Source organism: Quercus lobata, chromosome 5 (genome assembly GCF_001633185.2).
Source record: "Quercus lobata isolate SW786 chromosome 5, ValleyOak3.0 Primary Assembly, whole genome shotgun sequence".
NCBI classification, from domain to species: domain Eukaryota; kingdom Viridiplantae; phylum Streptophyta; class Magnoliopsida; order Fagales; family Fagaceae; genus Quercus; species Quercus lobata.
In genome coordinates this window covers 17,226,493-17,245,708 of record NC_044908.1, presented here as the reverse complement: position 1 = coordinate 17,245,708, position 19,216 = coordinate 17,226,493, and positions in this window count along the sequence as shown.

The following is a 19,216-nucleotide window of genomic DNA, read 5'->3' as shown; positions in this document are numbered from 1 at the left end:
GCAAAACCATGAAGGGTATGAGATCCCAAAGCGGACAATATTTACACATGTGGGGCGGGGTCGTTACATCCAACACCATGTATAATAGAGAGTGAGGATTGTGGATCAATCTCAATCCTTGTTTCTTCCATAATGCTAAATTGAACAATTTAATTTATTTAATCCCCATGCCCCCATCACATTTTGGTCTACATTGTTTGACCCATTTCATCCTATGTGTCATTTCATTTCCTTGTGTTGTGTTAACCCTTCCAATATCTATTATGTGCATTTATTTATAGCTTAGAGCTATTTCATAATTTTTTTTTTTTTTTGGTTGAGAAAGAGCTATTTTATAAATTGAATACTCAATGTCACTACTTTACCGTATTATCTTAGGGTACGGTCTCATGGATCATGTTTAGGAAAGAAGTAAATTTCAAATGAATTGACATGAGTGCTTAGAGAATATCATTTAAAACACACCCTTATTTTGTGACTTATAACTGAAACATATATGTTGGCTCCTTGTCTTGTAACATAATCAAGAACATATTACATGGTGTGGGATCGATCAAGTATTTCTTTGAGTTATGGTGTCGTGGGGGATTAACTTGATCTGGTGTGATTAAGTAGTCCTAGCCATAAACTAGATATTGTGAGTGATGTACTATATTCGTTAAGATAGTGACATAACATCATATACCTTCTAATTAGGTTGCACACTTTATTTTATATATCAGGAGAGGAATGCACTAGAGATCGGAAGGGGTGGCGGACCCATGTGAAAGTCATATTGCTCATATTTTAAGTTGACAACGCAATAGGATATTAGGTTTATGTGTTAATTGTATATTGGCCCAAAAGGCTCAATTAAATTATATACACCTAACAATGGACGGAGCTATATATTGACTAGGAGGGCAATGGCCTCCCTAATTTTTTTTAATAAAAATATTAGTATATTAATAGGTACTAATTTTAGCAATTTTGTTCAATAAAATTACACTCCCCCCACCCCCTTAACAATGCCATCAATTCTTTTAAGAGAAATGTTATAACCACAAATTTTTTTACAACATTTTTACAAACTATAAATGTAGCAAATTTTTAGTGGTTCGCATACTTGCATCGTTTTTTACTTATTAATAACCACTTACCATATTAGCAATTTGTAAAAATTTTATAGTTTTAGCATTTTCAACTTTTAAAAAGGCCATAGAAAATTAATAAATTAAATCTAAAACAAAATAAATAAGCCCAATAACAAAAATTACCAATAATAAAGTTTAAAAAAATTAAGCCTAATTAACATTTTATCCAAAACAAACAACTTGGTTCTTTAAAAAGTTTTAAACAAAAATTCTTAGTGGTAAAGCAGTAAAGTCAAAGGTCGAAACCGTCGCATATAGCAAGTAGCAGGGTTCCCCCCTAACTCCAAGTCCTAACTCTGTTCCTACACCTAATCCTAACTCCGAATTCCTATATATATACCATGTATAGAGTTCATTGTAAAACACAGAAATGACTTATCCCAAAAAACAGAAAGTATAACACACAATTTAGAAGATAATAAAAATGTAGCCACCAATGGTTTTTTTACAGGTACATTAGTCGTTAGGTAGAGTCACGTCGTTCTTGTTTTCTCTCTTTTCTCTATAACGCTTTCAACTACTATTTCCAAGTCCAATATGCATCTTAGAAAAGGTAGGCATTACGTTGAAACATAATGCATATTGGATAGTCAATGGTTCGAACCATTGACTATCCAATACCAACATTTTATATTGAGGCATTCAACTAATTACCATATGTATTTAGGGAAAATTCTGTTGGGTCAAACTCAAAACTAGCAATTTATTTTCATTTCTTCTTTAGTCTCTTACTATTTTGGACATGTATTTGAGTACCCAGGACCCCCAAAAAAGATATGGGTTTCATAGTTGTCTTTTCCAGCAGAAAGATATAAATCATAGCACATAGGCTTTTTTACAAGTTGCTGAAACGCTGAGGGTTTGGGACTTACAAAGGTTCCATTTTTGTTAGAGTACCTAATATTCCGAATAAAACAAGCTCTTCCATAGCCTTCACTCGAAAAATGTCCACTCCCCATTTGTGTGGATGTGTGAATACCGCCTGGTTCTGAGTTATAAATCTTTCCACCAAAATTAATGTGTGTAGCATACTCTCCAAACTCTTTGAAGATGTTGGCAGGCCAATACCCTACTTGCTCGTCTTGATATATGAGCCACCAATTTGTGTCTGGTAACTGAAACATAAATAAAATTGTGTGCACGAAATGTCATTAGTGTCTCTCAAAAAATCATGGTAGCATTTCAGAAGGTTTATATATTTGCATCACCTTCCTAATGGACATGTATGTTTCCTGCAAAATTTTTTTATAAGTCCCATAACAGGTTCAAGGGGCCCTATAGTGGCGTTTTTAAGCCCTATAGTAACGTTTTTGGGCCCTATAGCGGCGTTTTCCTGCAAAAATTTTTTATAAGTCCCATAACAGGTTCAAGGGGCCCTATAGTGGCGTTTTTAAGCCCTATAGTGACGTTTTTGGGCCCTATAGCGGCGTTTTCCTGCAAAATTTTTTTGTAAGTCCCCATAACAGGTTCAAGGGGCCCTATAGTGGCGTTTTTTAAGCCCTATAGTGACGTTTTCGGGCCCTATAGCGGCATTTTCGGAAAAAGTGGTACTTCCTTAATTATTTCCGAAACAGTGCTCTGTTGCTAAATATTTCAAAAATTAATGTTAATGGGCCATTTTGGCCGTGTACCGAAAGCAACTTTGAGATACTTGCACGAACCCACAAGCAGCATTAACGCAACCTGTTTTGTAACCATCTAGCTTACAGATACAACAACAAATACGAACTACATATAAGTTAAAAGAGCCTCATTAAATACATCTGACTAGCAATGGAAGGGTGAAAGTTGTTTGGTTATCGCATCATTCAATTATTTCCGAAACAGTGCTCTGTTGCTAAATATTTCAAAAATTAATGTTAATGGGCCATTTTGGCCGTGTACCGAAAGCAACTTTGAGATACTTGCACGAACCCACAAGCAGCATTAACGCAACCTGTTTTGTAACCATCTAGCTTACAGATACAACAACAAATACGAACTACATATAAGTTAAAAGAGCCTCATTAAATACATCTGACTAGCAATGGAAGGGTGAAAGTTGTTTGGTTATCGCATCATTCATTGTAAATTTAGGACAAAATATATTTAGTGAAAAAAAGGTAAATTATATATTTAGTCCTTATCCTTTAGACTATTTATCAATTTGGTCATTGACATTTTAAATATGTCAATTTAATTCCTAACAGTAATATTAAAATATTATTTTTTATGCCATTCAAGTTGCGGCATGAGATGCCACTTGGCCTCAATTAAAAAAAAAAAAAAAAATACAAATATCTAGTCAAATTTTATTCGTTGGAGCAAAAGGCTAAAGACCAATTAAAACGTTTAGAAGGCTAATGAACAAATTTATAACAAACTAGCTATTGGGACCAAATATATAATTTACCTAAAAATAAAATGAAATTATCACATGAAAGAGAATATATAAATAACGTGCTTCGCGTATCACCTGGAGCAACCTGGAGGCATAAGTGCATAACATAAACTATGTGTCTACGATCATCCAAAGGATTTGATATGTAAATTACATTTTATTTTATTTTCATTGTGACATCAAGAAATATATATATATATATATATATATATATATTTGTAATTTATTCTTTGCAAGCTTAAACTTACCATCCATCCTGCTTCCATTGTGCTAGAGTTTACTATTGGACCTGATGATGATATCCAAACTTGAGAAGTACTAAATTCTCCAGTAGATGTGACATTTGGGTGCCATACGTTAGGATAAGCTTCTAATCCATAGTAGTGGCCAGTGGCCAACTCGCGAAGTAATTTGGGCGTACTTTTTCATATATGAAAATTAAAAACATATATTTAAACTAACATAAATTTAAATAAATTGTAGACTAGAAGAGAAAAAAAAAGAAAAGAAAAAAAGAATTCTCTGTGTTAGAAGGATACCTCATTCTCTTTGATCATAGTTAGTTTTTTTAAATTCCGTATTATGGGGACTGTTCTTTCAGGACAATCTCCATTCTTATGCTATGTTTGGAAGTTCTCAGCTTGAAAGAAATTCGCTTTCAGTATACTTAGGGGTTGCATCTATTTTAATCACAAACGAAATTGCTAGCTCATTAGAACAATAAATTATTTATTTATTAATTATTATTATTTAAAAAAAAAAATGAAAATTTCAGGGCAATGAACTTTTGACCCAGTATATTTACGATTTTATTTTTACTGAACTCCACAAAAGAACCATTAATCATTGTACAAAATTAATTAAATCAGAAAAAAAAAAAAAATGTAAAGAAAGAAAATAAAAACCTCTATGGTATGATTCTTGAGAGCTGGATGATCCAAAGAAGGTTGTTGATAAATATCGACACAGTCAATAATATCACCATCTTCACTCTGCAATGATTTGGCTAAACCAATGTAAAATTTAAAAATTCAAACTATAAGACCTCATCCTTTAGGCCATAAGGAACCAATTATATACATTACAAAGAGATGCAAAAACGAAAAAATAAAAATAAAAGAACATTTGGAATAAAAGCATAGCCATAGAAGGCAAGTATGCAGGACTAGTTATAACCTCAATGGTTTTGACTGTTCCTTTGCGCGGAACCAGTTCTCTATTTTTCATGGAAGACATCCTTCTTCCATCAACAATTTTTTCGCTTAGCATACAAAGTAAAGCTATGAAGAAAAATGTGCTGCATCCTAGTTTAGTTTGAATGTCATTAGCCATCGAAAAAAATATTTTTTGAGGGAAGCTAAATTGAGTGATTGTATATGGGAGGAATTCCAAGAACAATATTTATAGGTGTGTGAATATTGTAAGCTTACCTTTTCTGGACAGAAACAAAAAACTAAAATTAAGTTTGAATAATAATGATTACTTAAAAAAATATTTACTATAAAATATTTGGAAATTGCATAAAGTTACTATAAAGAAAAAGAGTTATTACAATGAAAATAATTTGGACATGTAATATATGACTCCATATTTTTTCGTGAGTACTGATAGACATATCTGATAAATTATCAAGTGTCTAAGTTTTCGAAAAAATTCATACTTTTACATTATATCAGAAAAGATCATAAACTCGATCTATGTCTTCCACAATATCTCTCATTTAAAATTTTAAAAATCTAACTTGTTGGATGAATATCATGGTATAGACTGTGAACTCTGATACACTTGTGATACGATGTAAGACCAGTACTTGTATGATTTTGTCTTAAAATAATGATTTGTTAATGTGATTAGAAAGCTTCTCGGCTCAACATAAAATGACAAAAGAAAAATAAGTATAGTAAAAAATCATTATTTATGATAATAATAAAATTACACTTAACTTGACTAGTTTTGACTGAGAAAGCTCAAAGATACAAGAGGTAATTATTTCTCTATATTGAAGATATGAGATACAACCAGAATATATATACTACAATGCATATACAAGGAATATACATATATTAAGGAATGTATTAGCACAGGAAAGGCAGTGACAGATTAGTGGAGTTTGTCTGCACGTGGGTCACGCTCCTTTGATTGATTTCCTCTGTTTTAGCTTTCCATAACAGAGGTGCTTGTTGACTTAGTTTCTGCAGTAACTGTTGGGATTATAATAGGAAATGAGCTAGCTGTCTTGCCCACAAGATCAGCACTGTCATGAATGGAAATACTTTCCTTAACATTGACAAGTGCTCTAATGAATTTGACCATTATTTTTATTTATAATTCAATTATTACACAAAAATTAAATAATGAGTCATTAAAACTCTAGTTCTCCTTATAAAGGAAACCAAATAATATATACCACAAAACTACAAAACTCCATTATTGGTCATTAACTAGATAATAGGTATCTTTCTCAAAAAAAAAAAAAAAAAAAAAAAAAAAAAAAAACTAGATATTAGGCATTGGTTAATTGTTAACTTGTTAACTACACTTACATGCAGCCATTAATTTGTACTATTACAGAACTTAAAAATGACCTTTGAGGGATGCAAAGACCCCGTTTGAAATAAGGCACAGTGTTAATTTTGTAATTCCAAAATTGATGCATTTTGAAAGGGTGAAGATAAATAATTAGTATATTTTACTAGTAGGTTAACAAATTATTTTTCTTTTCTTTCTTTCTTTTTTAATTTTTATTTTTATTTTTTATTTTAAAGAAAAGTGATGTGAAAGTTGAATTGTCATGTGGAAAATATCCCCGTAAAAAGAGTGAAAAGTGGTTAAATTTATTTTTAGAGTTTGTCTTCCACAAATAGGATCCACCCTCATGAAAGATGGTGGTTGACTTTGTCTGATGGATGTGATAACTTATCTATTATTAAGTTTGACTTGTAATTCAATGCTAGGCTAGAACCAGAAAGTATAACGCGCGAAGATTTTATTCATAAAGTGACTCAAATTGTAATGAACACTGGGCTGTAGGAAGCTTAAGCATCTCTTTCCTAGGGATTGCTTTGTGCATTTACTTATGCTTAGCTATGTGAAAAAGAAAAAAAAAAAATAAATAAATGGAACCCACCATCATGCACCCATGGTGTGGTTGTCACTTCATTAGCATAAGTGTTTGTGAGATGTGAGAGACAAAAGTCGGGATTTAAGTCTCTAGCAGGAAATTTCACACATATATACACTTAGATTAAGCTAAAGTAGAATTTTTATCTTGTATATTATAGAAAAAAGAAAGAAAAAATATACACATATACACTTCTTATGCATTAATTGGTGTCCCTGCACTAAATTTTTTATTATCAAATGAATTCTTAATTTAAGATATGTATCCATTTATTTGTGGTTTGGTTTGAAGAATCCGATTTATGGTTGCACATGCATGCACAAGTTGTGGAAAGTTTTTGATAATTTTTTTTTTTTTTCTTAATTGTGAAGTGACCATCACACAAATGGTACAAGATAGTGAAAGATTTTAATATATATAGAGAAGACACAAATATATATATATATATATATAGAGAGAGAGAGAGAGAGAAGACATACGTAACACGCATAGTAGAGGGTGTAAGAAGATTATTATGGAAATTGGTTAAGAAAGTAAATAGCTAATGAAATATAGAAAATTACTTGAAAGCATGGAATAGAACAGGAAATTAGATACAAAAAACTGACTGATATTATTAGATTGAAGAGGGTTTTTACATATGTCATGAGGATTCTACATAAGGGAGATATTTCAGGGGTTGAATTATGCCTTTCCATAGATACAAAGTGGCTATTTATAGGCCCCGAAACTCAAACAAACTTAACTACAATTTACAATCAGTTTTGTCTGATCATGCAGCAGATGGCAAAGGCCTAGCTTGTGATTGACAAGTGTTTGCAAAGGTAGGGGTATGGTTGAGTTAAAGCTTCTGCTAGGATGAGGTTGCTTTAGAGTGCAATAAGTGTGTCTGACATGCAAGGATAAGGCTGCAGGTTGTTGACTAGTGAAAATGCTTCAAGATTGTTTTGGTACCTTTTTTAATTTTTTTATTTTTAAAGTGTTCGACACATTTAGTCTCACCCATCTCTTCCTTGGAACCATTCTTCGTCAACCTCAGCATCTGGGTCATGGTTATCATAATAGGGGTTATGGTAGCCAAGTATAGGATTGGCCATTGCCCAAAGGTTAGCTTCATCTGGCCACTATTGTCTGTAAGCTTCTAGAGTGCTTAGTCTTGTTTCAGATAAGGTTCTCATATTAAGAGATTTTGTCCTTCTAAGTGCATTCTGACAACATGCCCAAATGGTGTCCATATGTAAATGGAGGGAATCATCTGGGTTAGTGAGCCAATGAATTTTTGATGGGTGAAAGATTCCTTCTGCTTGGATGTCATTTTTTGAATTGAGCTTAACAATCATGGAATCTGTAGTGACTTTGTGACCAAATTTTGGATGATATGTGATAGAATACTTCTTCCAGTCTCCATTATGAGCATCTTTTTTTCAAAATTTAAAACTAGAATTTTTGAAAATATCTATTGTCATTGGGGAAAACGAGTTTGTAAAATCTTGGTTCAAAATGAAGACACAAGTAATATTCATTAAGTACTACATGTAAAGATAATGTATGACAGTCCAGTTGGTTATCCAAAAGGCAAAAGGGATTTTCTATGGTTGATCTGGGTTAGGATAGATGGCAAGAAAATGATTGTAATTTTGCTTGAGGTAATCATTGAGGACTTCGATTATCCTTTTGGATCTAGGTTCAAGTGTTTGAGTTTTTATTTGGTCTTTTATTTCTGGGAGAAGGCTATCTATCATATTAAGTATATCATCAGGGGTTTAGGAGGATGGATTTGAGGATAAGGATGGATCTGTAAGTGAATATACACACAAAGGTGGTGGAAAGAATTTGGTATTAATAGCTGGGGGTTTTCTAGAAAGGTAATCAACGATCATGTTATCTTTTCCTTTGATGTGCTTGACTTTGAAAGACCATTGTGAAAACCAGTTTGACCATCTGAACAACTGAGAGTGAGGGAGCATCTTCCTTTTGAACTGAAGCATTTTTGGAAAAGGAGGACATATCCATCTCTACTAGGAATTCATGCTCGAGCAGATGAAACTGGAATTTTTCAATTCCATGTTTTATTGCAAGTATTTCATTGAACGTAGAGTGGTAATGGAGTTTTAAGGGTTTGAATGCACCACTTTTATATTCACAGATGTTTCATTTTCAATCAGTTTCTTCAAAAAGGGCCATCATCTAGTAATCATCACTTGCATTCGTTTGTAGAATTCGTTTACCTGGTCTTGGAATTCGTAGAGAGGGAAGCTTTTTCACTAACCTTTTCAATTGCTGAATTGCTTCTATGTGAAGAGAATTCCATTCTAGAGGGGCTTTCTTCAGGAGTTGGGCTAGACAGTTCTTGCATCTAGAGATCTTCAGGATGAAATCAGACATGTAATTAACAATTTCAAGAAACTGTTGTATCTATTTGGCACTTGTGAGCTTATCTGGAAATTTGCCAAGAGTGGCAGCAATGTGTAGTTGCAAAGTGTATTTTCCATTTGAGATGTTTACTCCCAAAAATTCTATAGAAGTCTGCCCAATGACCATCTTGTTTTCTGAAAGCATAATCCCTTGAGATTTCACTAAATTGTAAAATTTAGTGAGTAATCTTTCATGGGATTTTGCATCTTTTGAGAATAGAAGTATATCATCCGTATAGATCAATGCATTAGCTAGGAGAGGTTGAAATAGGGCTATCATTGCTTCTTGGAACTGAGATGGAGCATTTTTGAGTCCAAAGGGCATAACCATCCATTGGTAATGATGATTTGGGATGTAAAATGTTGTTTGTACCTTTCTTCAGGGTGGATTCCTAGTTGCTAAAATCCTGCTTCAAGATCAAATTTTGAAAACACTTTCTCATTTGAAAAATGCTGGAAGGGAGCACTTTTGTTTGGCAAAGGGAACTTGTCATCTACCAGAAAGTGGTTAAGATCTTGGTAATTAATCACCAGTCTAAGTTTTCCACAGATTGTTAACAAATTATGATTTTTAAGGATGTTCCCTGAAATTCCAAATAAAACAAGCTAAAGTTTTTCAAATTATGATTTTTATTTTGCGAAAATTTTATTTTTTGTATTTTGTTTGTTGCAATTAAGTTGTTAAGTTCAACAACTTTTGTATATTAGAAACTTTATTCTGTTCTGAAAAAACACATTTTTCTGTTGGTGAAGCAAATGGACGAGTTGCAGGTCATTGTGGGGTTTGTTTAGGCTACAAAGAGACTGAAGACTGTGTGCAAATGACCTGGAGAGAAATGGAGAGAGCATTGCATTCGGTTGTCTATGCTGATATTGGTATCTAAATGTCCACTTCCCTCTGTAGTGATGTCTATGGAATAATTTATCTGTGGCTTGTCTATGTCTCTCATTTCAATTAGTAGGCTAGTAATACTCTGTTCAAGTTATAGAGGTTCTTGCTTTTTGATAGTGTAGCTATGTAGATATATGTAAAACTGGTGACCAAGCCTCTAAAGAAGTCCATGTGGCTATCTTTCTGAACTTGGTGAATGTATTGCTGACTTGGGGAAGTGGGTTTTTAAAATGTAAATATTTATATACTGTTATTCCTATTTCTTTGCACTGAAAGTTTGCTCACCATTTGCATCCTTTAGAATTAGCTAGGTGATTCATTAGTTAATAAAGTTGTTGTAAAGAACTTACTCCACCATAATGGGCGCTAGACATGGTAATACTTCATTAGTCGTGGTGGGGTGCCACTTGGATATATCATCCTTGTTTACTGTTTGGCTTGTGTCTTTATTAATGGCTGAGTTATCTAAGTGGTCGGGCTTCACTTGTAACTGTAATTCTTAACACTTTCCATGACACATATGGCTCTAGCCTCTATCTAATTGTGTCATGTCCATGGTTCATGATTAGTTGATTACTACTTTGTTATTGCCAAGTCCCTTAAGTCTCTTTTCTGGCATTTGCCAAATCCTAGGATAATTTTCTAGTTAACTTATTATAATGTGATTTGACCGAATAATTTTATAGTCAACTTCTTCTTCTAATGTTATCCTTTTTTTTTCCTCTAAATTCCATGTCACTTTCAATTTGGTTCTGACTTCTATCTCACTCTTGGATTGAGAATCTCTGATTACAAAATGAGGGAGAGTTTCTATTTTTTTTTAATTGAAAAAAAAATAAGACTTTGTTATTATTATTTTTGTTGTATTGTTTTGTCACGTGGCAGGATTAAAAAGTACTAAGTTAACTAACTTTTCATATAGTTACTTTGGCAGTTTGGCTGTCTTTTTTTGGAGGGAGAAAATTATTTGGTTTGTGTTCTTTTGGTTAATTGTTTTGTTGTGATCATATATAGGGCAGTGAAAGAAAGGAGAATTTTGATAATGGAATAAGACTTATTTAACTTTTTATTATTATCCCTTATTAAACCTCAGCAACCAAATAGTGGGTTTATTTGGTTTGGGTTTATTAAATTAAAGCTTTTGCAGTAACTGTTTATTTTTTTAATGAAATTTATACTTCCCCTTTTTTTTTTTTTTTAATAGCTATATCTTGTTTTTCACCGAAAGGCTGAGAACCAATGCTTTTGCTGTGTGTATATATATATATATATATATATATATATATATATTAGTTAAAATATCCATCCTCAACTACACTATAGGAAAAACTACACTATAGGCTTGTTTACTGCCGCAATCTTGTGGGCCAAAATTTGGACTTTGTAGTTGGCTTATTCTTTCATACTAGTGGGCCTTGGCCTGCCAAGATCCATAGTCCACTGGGCCTTAAGATTTAGACCCTCCATCCTCGTCTATTAGTTCTTTTGTAGTTGGAGCTATTGAGATGGTGTTATTGAGTTGTGCTTTATTCAGTGTGTAAAATTAATGTTGAATAGGTGGACTTTTTTTTTTTGTTGAACATGGTTAACTTAAACAGCATGCATTTTACAGAAAAGAAGAAAAGAGATGACAATCACAATAGTGAGCCTCTCCGAAGGAAGTTTATAGAGTTATCAAAAAGATAAATAATTAGTACCCGCTTTTTTGAAGGTGATAGCGAAAATATATTCATGGTTAGGATGAATTGTAGGTTTGGTAATTTTATAGCAAAAAGATGTGTGAAATATTTTCCAACTACAAAGAATAATGGTCCATAAACAATGTAGTGGCCCATTGCATCTAATTGTTCACGTTGTAGGCTTGTAGCCTTCTAGCTTCTAGGATAGTTGGATGCTTACATGTATCACCATCTTAATAATCTCAAGAGAAATTAATTTTGACTAGTTAAAGCTGGCTACTCGAATTCCTTAGTGCCTTTCATACAGTTCACTTCTTTCATATTATTTTGAGAAGATTTGCCTTTCTACACAAAGTCTCATATATGTTGAAGTCTTATATTTTATTGGAAACTTTGTCTTATATTTGTATACTTAAGCATGTAATATCAGATTGGTCTTGGCATAGTTATATGATATTACACTAACAATCAAACTGTAATAGAACTTGAATTGCTCCAACAAAATCAATTGGTCTTGAAAATCTATATTTGCTTTCTATAATTTATACATTAGGAGTTGTGATTTTAATTCATTGGTGTAGCTACTTTTAATGCATTGTTAGAAATGTTTCTTATAACATAGTTAATGTTTTTACTTTACAATTTTAATGTAGTATTGTTTTTATATTTGTGCAGATTTCTTATTGATGGCTTTTAGGAGATTTACTTTTGGCATTACTTGAAGACATATGAGGACATCATCCTTTAGTTCTAAAATAGGGTTTAGGTAGAGTTACTGTATGTATTGCAAACAATTATTGTATAGAAGGAGTTTGAATTGGATACTTGTTTTATTTTTTACTTGTGGAATGTATGGATCTTTTTTTATAAATGTGTTGTTGAAATAAATGTGTTATTCAAATGTGAGGTTTTAATAATGTAATGACAGGTTACAGGTTAATATCAAAGCCAAGAAAAAAATAAAAACAGAAAATAAGTTTTAGTGGCGAAAATTTTTGTCATTATATGTGCTTGGATTTTCTTAAAAATAGTTTTAGTGACGAATTTTTTCATCACTATATGTACCCAAACATAGTTTTAGTGACGAAGTTATTCGTCACTAAATATGATTTAGTAAACTAAAGTGTTTTTATTGACGAAATATTTTTGTCACTGAATAGTGTTTTTAGTGAGGAAAACATTTAGTGACGAAACGTTTTCATCACTAAAAGTTTTTTTTTTTTTTTTAAATCAAACCGGACTTTTAGTGACGAAATTTTTCGTCACCAGGACTTTTAGTGACGAGGCTACAGTGACGAAACCCATTTCGTCACTGAAAATACATTTTGTTGTAGTGATTTAGCATGCTTGCTGGCATAAAAAGCTTCACATAGCCACGGGGAGGATGTGGGTTCAATAAGGCCTTCTGTAAGAAGGGTGGATAACTCTTGTTTGGCTAAAGTGAAATGTTCTGGGTTCATTCCTTTAAGACTGGCTTTTGTGGAATTCACATGTTCATTCTTTTTAAAAGAGAGGTGTATGAAAAAATCTAGATTTTTCCATAAGGGATTTGGATTTTTAAGGAGGAATTTGGAGTGACTATTTGCACATCAGTCATTAATGATCTGGGTTCTTAAAGAGTCATAAGGGTCAGATGTGAATAGGTGAGGAACTTGAGTCTAGGTAAGGAGGTGTTGTTTGTGTGAGAGTCCTTTTAAGGACCACTTGAGGCTAGGTATTTGATGTAGGATATCAATACCTATAAGGAGGTCTCTGCTAGTGAGAGGGGATCCAAGGACTTGGTGTTTTATGGTGAGTGTTAGGAAAATTCTGATAAGGGTAGGCTTGCTTTTTTGAGTGATTGGAAATATTTCTTCATTTGTTGCTCGGAACATCTTGTAATGGGGCAACTAGAACTTTGTAGGTAAGAGTTTGGGATGGAGAATTGTTGCTGTGGCTCCACTGTCAAAAAGGGCTATAACAAAAGTGGGTCTAAAGTAGGTAACTAGGAGAATATGTACTTGGGCTATGGGAGTGGGCCTGGTTAGGGAAGCTATAATGGGCTGGGATGTATAGATGGTTTGGATTTCTAGGTCTGAAGCATCCGAATTGGACGAGTCTAAATCTTCTTCCATTGTGGAATATATTATGACCATTAGGGTTTGAGGAGAGTATTCATCATCCAGTAAATATAATGACTCTAAATCAAAGAAAGGAGTATCTTTCTGCATGAATATGGGCTTATTCAAGAAGCTTTGCTGCTTTTTCCTCATTTGGGCAGTTTTTTGCAAAATGGCCTGATTTTCTACACACAAAACAGACCTTTGAGTTCCTTCCTTTATATTGCTTTCTTCTGAGAAACTTTCATTTCTTCTTCCTGAAAATTTTCTTTTTTGATTCTACATGGTATCTCTTTTTTAAAGGATATGTCCTGGAGTGACTTTTTTTTTTTTTTTTTTTTTGGTAAAAAAATCACAGCCTTTCTCATAACATTTAATTTGCAAGTCTTTCCTTTTTGTAGCTATCCTTGAGCAAGCTGTGAACCTTTTCAATTTTTGAAAGGAATTTTCTATGGTTGCAAAGCTTTTCTAGAGCAATGAGCATGTGTTGATAGATCTCTCCTAAGGAGGCTTGGTGATCATGCGAAGAGTTTCATCTCTCGATGGCTCTGGGAGAGTTTTGAGGAAGGTGTGCTTGATGTTTACATCATCCATGCCATTAATAGAATAAAATCATCTTGACATTTTGTCAAAGTGCTTTTCCAGATCTTTCCTTTCAAATGAGCAACATTTCATGGCCAAGAATTCTTCTCGTGCAACTTCTGTATAATGTGTCACTGCGCTAAGGAATTCATTATGAAGGATTGGGAAAAATTCTTCTAGGGTTTGGGATTGGGCTGCCTGTCTTTGCCGAAATTGTCCTAGATTGATCCACCATTCTCTTATTCTTCTTGTCGAGTCTTGTGATGAACTCAGCAATGACTTGTGTAATAGTAGAATTTGGAGTTTGGAGTTTTGCCGTACACCATGAATACATGTCAATGAACTTTTTATGCCATTTAGAAGGGGGAACATCATCAATGGTAAACAGGTGTTTCGAATCAGTGTTTAATGAATAAGTAAGACGAGTTTGGTTGTTAGGAACAAAAGTGGAGGAAGAAAAATAGGTGATGGTGGTGGGTGGGGGGGGGGGTGAAAGACATCATCTTCTTCTACAATTGGCTGGTTTCCTAGTTGGTGCATGAACACTTCTTCTAGCCCAAGATCAGATAAGTCTAAGTTAGTGTCAGCAATTACTGAGAGCACAGAAATGGTCCTTGAGTCTTCAAGATTTAGGGTTTTTAGGAATGATGAAATTGGATTTAGAGGATCAAGATCTATGGCCAACATGTTCATATCTGGAGGTTTTGAGGATGCACCAATGGTTGGATCTAGAATTTGATCCATTGGATCTTTTATCTTTTATGCTAGGAGAGGGTTTGTTTTGTAGGTGGTTTTGGGATTTTGATTTGGGTTGTTGCGAGTAAGTTATCGCTGGGAGGATTCCACTTGTCTTGAGAGAATTGTAAGTAGGATGTATTGTGGCTAAGGGTTGAAGATTTTGTCCTATACGGTTGGACAAAAATGGGGAGATTATGGGTATAGACAAGTCTTTGTATAGTGATTGTCTAAGTTGGTTAGGGGGTGGGGGTGGGGGGGGGGGGGTGTAGACAAACATTGGAAAGGGTGTATAGCTATCTTCTGAGATCTTTCTTTGGATTGGAGTTGGGTGAAAAGTTGCTTTTTTTTTTTTTTTGGACCAATAAAGGGGAAGGAAACAGACATATCTTTGACTTTAGCTACAACTATTTCAAGTTCTTGCTCAACCATTTTGTTCTTCTTCTTCAAGTCATTGACAAGAGAATCTAGGGATGACAAAGACGGTGTCACTGCTTCAGCCAGCCTTTGTTGGTTATCAAGGATCTTTGACAGGGCTTGGTTTTGCGCAACAAATTTTTTTTCTTGTCAATTTAAAGTTGCTTCTATTGACGAAAATTGTTTTTGGGTTCCATTTGGAGTGGTTCCAATAGGGGTTTTTATTTTCCAAACATATTTTGTATTGGCTTAGGGGTGCTCAAAACTTTCTAAAGGGGGAAATCTTGTGAAAAAGGAGGGTGAGGCTCTATCAAACATGTAACAAGGTAAAGGTCTTTGTGTCTAGGTTTGTCTAGAAGGAAAATGTTGGCATTTAGGTAGTTGGGGAAGGATGTTCTGGTAGTATGGGATTAATGGACGTTTAGGTTCTTGGTCAATATCATGTTTGGATTTGGCTTCTTTACATGGAGAACATTGGGGATTTTGATTTCTAGTTCTAGGATAAAGGACATAATAATCAAATTTTCTAGAGGGTTCTCCAAGGAGGTCTACTTCTAGCTCACTTGCTTCATATCTTTCTTTCAAGATTTGTTGGGTGGATTTTTTCTTCCTTCTTCTTTGATGGTCATCATCATTGGTTTCTTCTTTTTTGCATTCAACACAATCACAGATATCCCACCATATGTGGCTGGAGGATGATCTTCCTTCATAGTAAGGCTTTCCATCTTCACGAAATCCTTTAATTGTAAGGCCTTTTTCAAAGGCAAATGATACTGGTTGAAGCATCGCCATTTGGGTTTGAAAAACCGTTACTTCTTTCTTTTCTGATGTGGCTGTCACAAACCTTGTCTCCACTTCGCCTCTTTCTTTTCTGATGAAGAAAGGATTATTGGATTGGATTAGCTTGACTGTTTGGTGAAGCGCCTCATATTTCGTAATCCATGATTTTGGAAAAAGAGAAGTCATCTGGTCCCTTGTAAGTTGTCTTGGGACAAACATACACATAGGGGTCATCCTCGGATCAACTTGGATTAACAAGGCATCATTGGTTTTGGCCATGTTTGGGACCGCCATATCAAAGGCATGATTTTGAAGCCTGTAAGCAAGCTGATAATGAAGTGTAGCTACGTATGTGTCTTGTACCTGAGAAGCTCCTGTGATCTGGACTTGAACCTTGAGAGCATCATAAAGATGAGGATCTTTGAGAGGCATGTTCAAATTTGGAAAAAGTGTGACAAAGACAGTTCCTGCATTAAGAGTTGTCTGAACTGTTCCTATAAATGCATGTTGGTACTCCAGAAACCTAGAGTCAAGAAGTGAAATTCTAGAGACTGCTGAGAGTCCTTTTCTTCCATGAAAGGTCAATGCTAATCTTACAACATCAAAATGAAGATGAGTATACCCTTGTTTTTGCCATGGAATAACAAATTCTCTCGGGAGAACAAGTGTGATGAAATTTTCACTATCACTTGTTGGAATATTGAACTGGTCAAACTTAGAGGCTTGGACATATTATTTAATAGTAAAGGATTGATAAGGGCCAATATATTTTTTTAAGGTTTTTTTATTATTTATTATTTTTTTATTTTTTTTAAAGTGAAGATTGGGGCTTATTAAACACAGTGTAAGGATTTATAATGGGGAAGTCATTAATAGGAATCTTACTATCTTTAGGTACATGAGAGATTTCATACAAGTAGTCTAGTCTATTTGAAGTAGATCTACGAAGGGTAAGATCAGAGAAAATTTTGGAGGTATCAATATTTGTAAAAGACGAGCTAGTCATATTGCTTTCCATAAGAAAGAATTGTTTACCCAATATCAGATAGGACAAGAACACCAACTCTAGGCTTAAATGTCCACAAGTTGATTGTGGTAAGCTGGATTCTTTGGAACTTTTGAAAAACAAATGCCTTAGTTTTCTACTTGATTATCTAATCCAGTGTTCTAATGTGACTAATATAGAGGATCCACGTGTTATGGCAATAGTAAATCACAGAACATACAAATTAGGATAATAACCAAAGTATAATAATCAAAGGAGATGAAAACGATATATGGCTTTGACCACCTCGCACCCTTGTCATTGTCATTCTAATGTACTCTTGGTTATAATAACACTTTAAAGTTCTCTCTCTCTCTCAGCACTAACCGTTGACCTTTCTTGTGTGTGTGTTTTTTATTTATTTTTGGAAGTAAATCATTGACGTATAGAACTAGTAATGGCAATAGTTCTAATTATTTCTACTAGAAACCCTAGAATTAAGAATTTTAGACGTCTCTCAACCTGAAATCATTAGATTGGGTGTGCATTTGGATTTGGATGAAAATTATAAATTATTTTACTATTCAGCTTATTTTTGCTGCTATTCATAAGTCCTGCTGCACTTTTTGGTATTATTCATGGGCTACATTGTACTATTTCAACTAACTTTTATCTTTATCTACAGTACTTTCAACAATAAGTTTTAAGTTTCAGCAAAATAAGTGATATCCAATTAGACCCTGAGTTTACTCATGCATTTACATAAAAATGATTTTATACAGTATCATTTTTTATAGGTGAATTTGGTCAGGCCACCAATATTTTTTTTCTTTACACAAACACAATGGCTTGATACATCTAAAGTTCACAATGGAAAGATTTTAAGGTTATATATACTTTAGTTCTCAGCAAAAAAAAGAAAAAGGATTTATATTTTAGTATAATGATTTGATTGATAGACATTTTTGTAAGGTTGAATTTAATCAACTATCTTGTTGGCTTTATTCCATGCCAAATTTTCTTGTAATTTAGTAATTAGTAACCCTGTATTTAGGTGGGAATCATGTAAGGACAGTGTGTGAGATTGTGTGAAGAAATGCTCAAGATTGTGCAGTGAAACAGGGACTCGCGGCTGGATCTCACGGGTGGCTCGTGGCTTGCAAGCCGCCAAAAGATGCACACAAGTGAAGCATGCAGAGAAGTTAAACCGTCATGCCAGCTATAGTACTATAGGACAAAAAGTCCATATTGGCCATTCAGTTAGCTCGCGGCTTGGACTCACGACTAAGTTGCTAGTCCATTCTGGTATGGAAAAATTGACTTTTCGCATTCCTTTCTCACTCCAGTATAAATACCCCTTATACCCACTAAATATTAAGAGCTTCTAGAGAGAATTTTGAGAGAGAAATCTTAGAGAAAAACAAGATTGACTCATCCACAATCTTTACATAGTGACTCTTCAAATTCCTCAACTCTCATCCTCTCCATTGTTACATCCTTGAGAGGTTCTTTAACCAAATCCTTTTCTCACCTTACCCATATCTGTGAGAAGGCTATTTGGTGCTTTGGGAAGCAGTTCGGAAGGAACCAATTCATATTGGTTGATGCTATTGGTTATAGCGGAATTTGGTAAGCTAAAGAAGAAATAGGTTTGGTGTAACCTCGTTGGAGTAGGATCTTGGAGGGCTTAGGTATGTAGGGAATTTAACCAAAAAATTCCTAACCTGTGAGAAACAAAACAAATAGAGAAAACACACGTCAAAGAAAAAAATCACAAGCACAAGACAATATTTACGTGGTTCGGCAATTTGCCTACGTCCACGGAGTTGCAGGGATTTCACTATTATCAGGGAAAATACAATAGTGCACAAGAATACTCTCAAGAAACCCAAATCTCAATTACACCCTAGCACTCTCTCACAGAAAAATTAAGAATAGAAGCTGACTGCCTCTCTTTTCTCTATTTTCTCTCATGTGGCTTGCTCACTAGGTTAATTGG